Genomic DNA, 7133 nt, shown 5'->3' with positions numbered 1-7133 from the left:
TATTCTTTCTGGTAATCATTTGTCTGACTTCTCTAGCCTGTAGCTTCTAATGATTCTCCAGAAGGTGCCCAGCCCTGATGTCTCAGTGCATTTTGGGAGCAAGTGTGTCTCTCAGATCCTTGGCCTTTGGTGCAACTGGATCTCCAGATGATTGGTGACAGTGCTGATACACCAGTTCAGGGCCTGCCTAGGATGGACGTTTGTCACTGCAGATGGGCACCTCCTCAAAACCTCCCTGGTGAGAGGAAATCTTGAGAAGAAGGAGGGGAAGAAGAAAACACTCCAAGTCCAAATACCCTCCTTTGGACAAGTGAATGCTGTCGTCCCTATGGGCGGGCACGAGTGCCTGTCATTCTGTTCAAACTTTGGCCATGGGCCTGGGAGACACGGAGGGTCTTGTGACTGGAAAGAATTCCAAAGCAGGAAATGAAACACCCGTTTATCACTCTCGGCTAAGTAGAGTGATTTTCAGAATTTCACTGTCATGGCTCGGGATGTCTCACCAAATGTTCTGTAACCAGCATCCTGTAGCAAAAAACGCACACACCCCAAGTCACGGGTAAAGGTCACTCTGTGGGATTTGCGTCACGTACTCTTTCAATCTGTCCCAACAGATGCCTCCATTTGCCTGTTGGGTACCAAGCTCAGGGTCACGTGAAGGATACAGTTGGCAAAGATGCGGGCCCTGCTCCCCCCCACAGGAGCCCCTCACCTGTCTGTCATCTTGGTGGAGGGTTTACCCTGGAGCTTTGGAGCTGCTTCTTTTGCAGTGAGAGGCTCTGGCTTGGCCCCACCAGAGATTTGCACAAAGACAATGAGAGCTGAGGATGCTGGGGGCACCAGCAGTTGCCCTCCACTGGGAGTGTCCATCGCCTCCCCCAGAGGAGGGAGGCTGAGACTGTCCAGTGTTATTTGTCGAAGCTTCTGATGTTTTTGGCTTGGCTCCCGCTTAGTTTGTTCCCCAGCCTCCCAGAGGAGCTGAGGCCAGGCAGCAGCGTGTGTGAGGTTTTGACTTGTTCCTGCCCCTTCAGGAGCTTGTCCCTGCCTCTGACTCAGCCCAAACCAGCCCTCCTCTCTTCCCACATCTCTGCTGGGCCCTGCCATCTGCTGGCTCTGGGCATATTTTGCCCCATGTACATAGTTACCAAGAGTCACTCCCTGCCAGCTGGACAGAGGCAGGCCTGCTTGGTGAGGCGGCCTGGCCTGCCAGAAGAGGTGCCACATGATGGGCAGTCGGCGCTACCATCTGCTCTGAAGGGCCTCGTTGCCATGGCACCTGAACGAATGCAGAGTGGAGCATGTGAATCAGTGTTTCCCGGGATCTGTGCGTGGGAACAGAGGCATCATCTCCCGTGGCCTCTCCTGGACTCAGGGGACTGATCAGCCTTTGCAGGTATAAATCGCCCTCACTGGTGACTCTTTGGCATGGGACTGCAATTGCTTTTGATGTGACCGAAAATGGCATTCTCTGGGTGACCAAAATGAAGGTGGTCTCTTTCAGGACCCCATGTATTACTAGTATAGAAAACTCGAAGAGCCTGGAAATAAAGCATGGATAAAACTACTTTGGGGGGAAAGATTGCTGGCTGGTGGCCCACGGCCCTGCTTGGGGTCTGAGTGGCCCCCTGCAGGTTGCCAAGGTCCTGGTCACATGCCCTGCCCTATACTTCCTCCTTATTTCTTTATGTCATTGGACTGACATACAGAGAAACCAAGTCATCGACCTCCAGATGAAACTAAGAGGACGTGGAAAGAGGGCAGAGCAACTAAAGGGTGCTACGGAGAGCTCGTGAGCGGGGAGGGCAGAGACAAAACAGAGGTCAAATTCACAATAATGTCAACAATAGGACATCTGTGATCTTATGTCCAGAGAGAACCACATTTAACATCGTGTGTGGGTCTCACAAGGAGCATTTCAACCTCAGGATTCAAGAAGCTTATCTTTATCTTTGCAAGAGATAAAGCTCACCCTGGAAAAGGGGAAAATGAGTTGCAACCACAGTTCTGGAAAAACCTTGGGTCACAAAGGATGTTAACATCAGAATGCACAACCAGAGCAGGTTGTGGGGGTCTTCCTGGGAGGGTCCGAGTGGAGCCTGGCCTCCACTGAGCCTAGTTATTTTCCAAAGGCTGCCATAAGAAGCAGGTATTGGGATGAATAAAGAGGAAATATATAATGATAGGGGCAAGAGGTGTTTTAGAAATTTCATTCTATGTTGAAACTCATCTTTGACTTCCCTTAATGCTAGTTGATTGACCAAATGTCTCCTTGCCTTTTCCAGAGCTTTTTTTTTTTTTAACCAGGAATTGAACCCAGGGGTGCTCTACCACTGAGCCCCATCCCCAGCCCTTTGCTTTGATATTTTGTTTTGATACAGGCACTCACTAAATTGCTCAGGGCCTCGCTAAATTGCTGAGACTGACCTTGTACTTGAAATCCTCCTGCCTCAGCCTCCTGAGCCACTGGGATTATAGACGTGCACTACCATGGCCAGCTAAAAATTTCATTCTAAAGTATTGGTCATTGGCTGTTCATTTGCTAGTCAGAAAAGTCTTCTTTGGGGACTTTTTCTGAGCTACTGTCCCAAATGATCTGAAGGCAGAGGGAGGAAGAGCGTAGGGGACCCACAGATGCCCTAGCAGTAAGGGGGCACAGGGGTTGCTCACCTGGGAGCCAGGGGAAGGGTTTGCTGGGGTTTGGTTTCAGGTGTGAAGGTGGGAGCACGGGGTAGTCAGGGCAATAACACACCTTGTCTTTACTGAGTGCCTGCTGTATACAAGGGAGTCTACACACCTGACTTACTCCTCCCAATCTTGTGAGTCCGAATCATTTTATAGTCGGGCAAACTGAGACTTGGAGGTGGATAACTTGCCCCAACGTCACGCAGCTGGCACGGTGCAGGGCTGGGATTTGTGTACTCCAGAGCCTGTGCCCTCAACCCCCAAGCTCCTCTGTCTTCCTGTCACCAGTAATCGCCTTGCCTCTGTCCTTGTGACCTTCCTCTTCTGCTCCCCCTGGACCGGGGCCTTTCTCGAGCAGGACAATGCCCTCTGGACTTTGTTTCCCTTGTATCTGCTCAGCGCCTGGATGCAGGGCACACGGTGATGCCAGTCACTCGCTGTCCTGTGAGTGAGCGAATGCAGGGCACAGGACGAGATGGTCGCCTGGACAAACGGGTGTCCAGGGAGCCCCTCACGAGGCAGCTGTCACAGCCTCTGCCGTGTGAAGAGGAACCTGTGTCTCCAGAGCAGCAGGGGTGTCCTGCCAGGTACCCCAGCTCCGACTGTCTGTCCTGACTACGGCAAATACTGGTCTGGGCTCTGGCTGTGCTCCTGCAGCACACAGCCTAGGAGAGGAGAGAAGTCGGAAGGGCCGAGGACAGAGACCCCTCATTATTCTCACAAACTGGGGGGCAATGCCCTAGACCCCTCCCCAGGAGGTCCACAAACATTTCCTGAGCACCTGGCATGTGTCTGTCCCCAAAGGAGGTGTAGAGGAAACAGACCTCGCAGGTCCCACCCTGTGTGCCGAGGGAGTCCAGGGAAAGGAAGCGGGGGGCACAGCCCTGACAGCCCGGGGGAACCGGGAGGTGGGAATTGGCTGTGAGGAGCTCTGCTAAGTGCAAAGGTAACAATGAACGGAATGCTGTTTTGTTGTGGAGCTTATTTTTCTCCAGGCCCTAGCCTCAGTGATTTACACATGCACTTCCAGTCAATCTCATGAAGTGGGTGGCATTATTCCCATTTTACAGTTGAGAAAACTGAGGTAAAAATCAATGCTTATAGAAATGAGGAGACTTGCTTGCAGTGCGGGGATGAGGCACCACTGGGATTTGAACACGGAGCCTAAGCTCTCAGCTCCTGTGCCATTTATGCGTATCTGAAGCCTCCGTCTCACGGAGTAGATAGTGAGACCTCTGGGTCCCCTACAGGGGGAGTCAACCCTGGCCAGCTGTGAATAGAGCCAAGGGGAAGCAGGAAGTGGACCATTGCTTTCTGTTTCTATTTTGCACTAAGTTACCCTAATAGAAACCAAAAGTATCACTGACCAACCAAACCCCCGCTGCTCTCCCTGAGCTTCGCTTAGCCCTCCTTTCCCCAAGGACAGAAGCAATGCGTTGGAACATCTCTGAGGCTGTGTGGGTCCATCTTGCTGGGAGATTCGTTGCTGACAGTTTTATGTTCTGGTTTCTTTCTGGGGCTGTAGAGGGACACCAGAGTGATGACAAATGCGATTTCACCTATAAAGTAAGGTCTCACGTTGTGTAGGAGGAAACCAGCCAGCCCTGGGGCTCAGGTGAGTGGAGTCCAGGCATTTGGAAGGCAATCAGGTGGCTTGGTTTTCTTCTGGGAGGTGCTTCATATTTTGTGAGGGAGCTAAAGCTGTGAGAGCTCAGACTCAAGGCGGACCCAGCTCTTCCCACGCCACTCTGGTGGCCTCTACTTCACTTCCAATGACTACCACCCCTTCCTGGATCTCTGATTTATTCTGCAGCCATTGGTCTTGGCTTCCTAACAGACCCAGTTCCCTGGGCACAGAACCCCTGAGTTCTACCTCTGCTTCTCACCTTGTGCCTGACCCGGGGAAAGCCCACCTGTTGCTCAGGGCTTGGCCGAATGCCTTTCCTTTACTCTGCGGCCTCGATTGCAGAAATCCCCGGCAATAGTTGCTTTTGACGGTATAAAGAGATTGGTGGTGAATCTTCCTGCAGCAAGTTGCTAAGTACAGGATTCAGTGAGTACCAGGAGGGGAAAGGTCGCTTCAAAACAGGCCAAGTGCACAGAGATATTTATAACAGCAAAAAAGTCTGGAGGCAGCTGAGTGGTCCTCGGTAGGGGAGGCTGGTAAACTGAGGCCCAAGCACACATACAGATTTGACAGTGAGCAGCTGTTCTAAAGAATAAGACAGCAAAATGTTCAAAAAGATGCCCAAGAAAAGTTAGATGGCATGCCATTTAAGCCAGGCAAACGCAGATGTGATAAACATACACAGAAAATTTTTGGAAGGATACCCAAGAAACAGTACTGGTTCTCTCTGGGGAGTGGACTCAGAAGTCAGGAGGAGGAGGTTTGTGTTGATTTTTTTTTTTTTAAATCATGACTAGTACTGTTTTATTTTAAAACAAACTACTTAAAAGTACAAGCTATCTTTAGATGGCGATGAGAAAAGTCAACTGTAAACACTGCCCCTCCAGGGGGATGGAGGTGGGCGGGGGAGGGTGCAGTGAGATGGGGACTGGCCTGGCCTTCGCTGGGTGGTTCTCTCTGGGCGGTTCTCGGCTCTGCATGGGAACAAACCAAACAACCTTCCAGCTCTGTCCCACAAAGTGGAGACAAGACAGAAGGCGGGAATGTTCTGAATAAGTCTTGGAGAGACTGAATCCAGGATCTCCTAGATGTCCCCTGGCTGCTGCCGGGGGTGCCAACCCTGCCAACCCTCCACCTCGGCACCCCACAGGGCACAGAGCTAAGAACTCCATAGCTTAGGGGTGAATCAAGCTACTGTCTCACTCAAAAACTGCCAATGGCTCATCAATCATCACCAAATTGGCTGAAGCTTAGCATCTAAGGCTTCCTGTGATTCAGTTCCCACTCTACCTTCTCAACTTGATTTGCCACAACATCCCAGGAACATCTATACCAGCACTACCTGGTTAGAATATTGACTGTCATTTACCCCTGTGTGACCTTAGATAAATCACATAATCCCTTTGTGCCTCAGTTTCCTCATCGAGAAAATGGGAGTTCAGTTACTGCAGCCACCTCAGGACTGAGTGACTGACTTGGAGCTCACAGGTGGGGGCACACCAAGCAAGAGCTGCTGTGGAGTCAGGTGGTTCTGGCTGCCGTGTTTCTCTTGGTCACACAGTTCTACCTGTCCTTCAGAGCCACCAGGAGGCCTTCCAGAATTACCTGAGGAATCTGGTGAAATGCAGATTCCTAGATCCCATTCCCAGAGATACCTCTGCAGCCTGTGATGTGGCCCGGGAGCCAGCATCCATGTGATATGGGTGGTGTGGGGCCACATGTGGGCAAACAGGTCCTCACTGGTCTCCTTGGAACCTACCAGCACTGTGTGCATTTCAGTCTTTCTTGTGGCACTTTTCATAGGCGAGTAATTAGAAGGTCACCTCTCTGTCCCTCCCAAAATTATACCCAGGGCCTCGCACATGCTAGGCAAGTGCTCTACTCTACCCAGGTCCTTTTAAAATTTGAGACAAGTTGCCCAGGCTGGTCTAGAACTGCCTCACCTTCCCAAGGACCTGGGATTACAAGGGTGTGCCACCACGCCTGGCCTGCTTAGGGACCCTTAAGACCTGCTAGGAATTAGCACCACCTGCTGCCTCCTGCAGAGGCCTGGCATCGCTGATACCCCCTGGACCATAGATGCCTAGAAGGCTCATCAGAATCTCCCAGGTCCACCTCCCAAAAGCTCTGGGGCAAAAGCTATCCACTTGGGCCTCTTGTAGCTGTCCATTTGGAAAGGAAGTGAGGAACCTTCCTCAACCAGGGGGACTGCCAGTCACTTGGGAGAAAGCTTTAAAAATAAGTCTTGCCTGGCTGCTCCAGATTGGATTCTGGTAACATGTAGCATCTGGGTAAATGGCCCAGCTGTCCAGGGGCCCCGACACCCTTGACAATGAACCTATGTGCTAGCTAGTTCCAGGTTCTCACCAGGCGGTGCATCAGCAAAGCATGGCAAGAACTGTGATTTGGGAGTTCTGTGTCCCCCTCAAAGATTTACAAGTTTGGCAGGGCATGGTGGCTCTTGCCTGTAATCCAGCAGCTGAGGCAGGAGCTGAGGCAGGAGGATTATGAGTTCAAAGCCAGCCTCAGCAAAAGTGAGGCACTAAGCAACTCAGTGAGACCCTGTCTCTAAATAAAATCCAAAATAGGGCTAGGGGTGTGGCTCAGTGGTCAAGTGCCCCTGAGTTCAATCCTTGGTACTCCCACCCACCCCCCAAACAGATTCACATGTTGGAAGCTTGGTCCTCAGGGTGGTGGTGTTGGGAGGTGGTAGAAACTATGAGGCAGGCACCTAGTGGGAAGCCCTGAGGTCAATCAGTGTGTGCCCTCAGGAGGAAATGAGGCATTTCTCAGGGGACCCTGGTTAGCATTCACAAAATGATTG

The sequence above is a fragment of the Ictidomys tridecemlineatus genome, chromosome 1 (genome assembly GCF_052094955.1).
Source record: "Ictidomys tridecemlineatus isolate mIctTri1 chromosome 1, mIctTri1.hap1, whole genome shotgun sequence".
In the NCBI taxonomy this organism is placed as follows: domain Eukaryota; kingdom Metazoa; phylum Chordata; class Mammalia; order Rodentia; family Sciuridae; genus Ictidomys; species Ictidomys tridecemlineatus.
Note: the sequence above shows the minus strand (reverse complement) of the source record.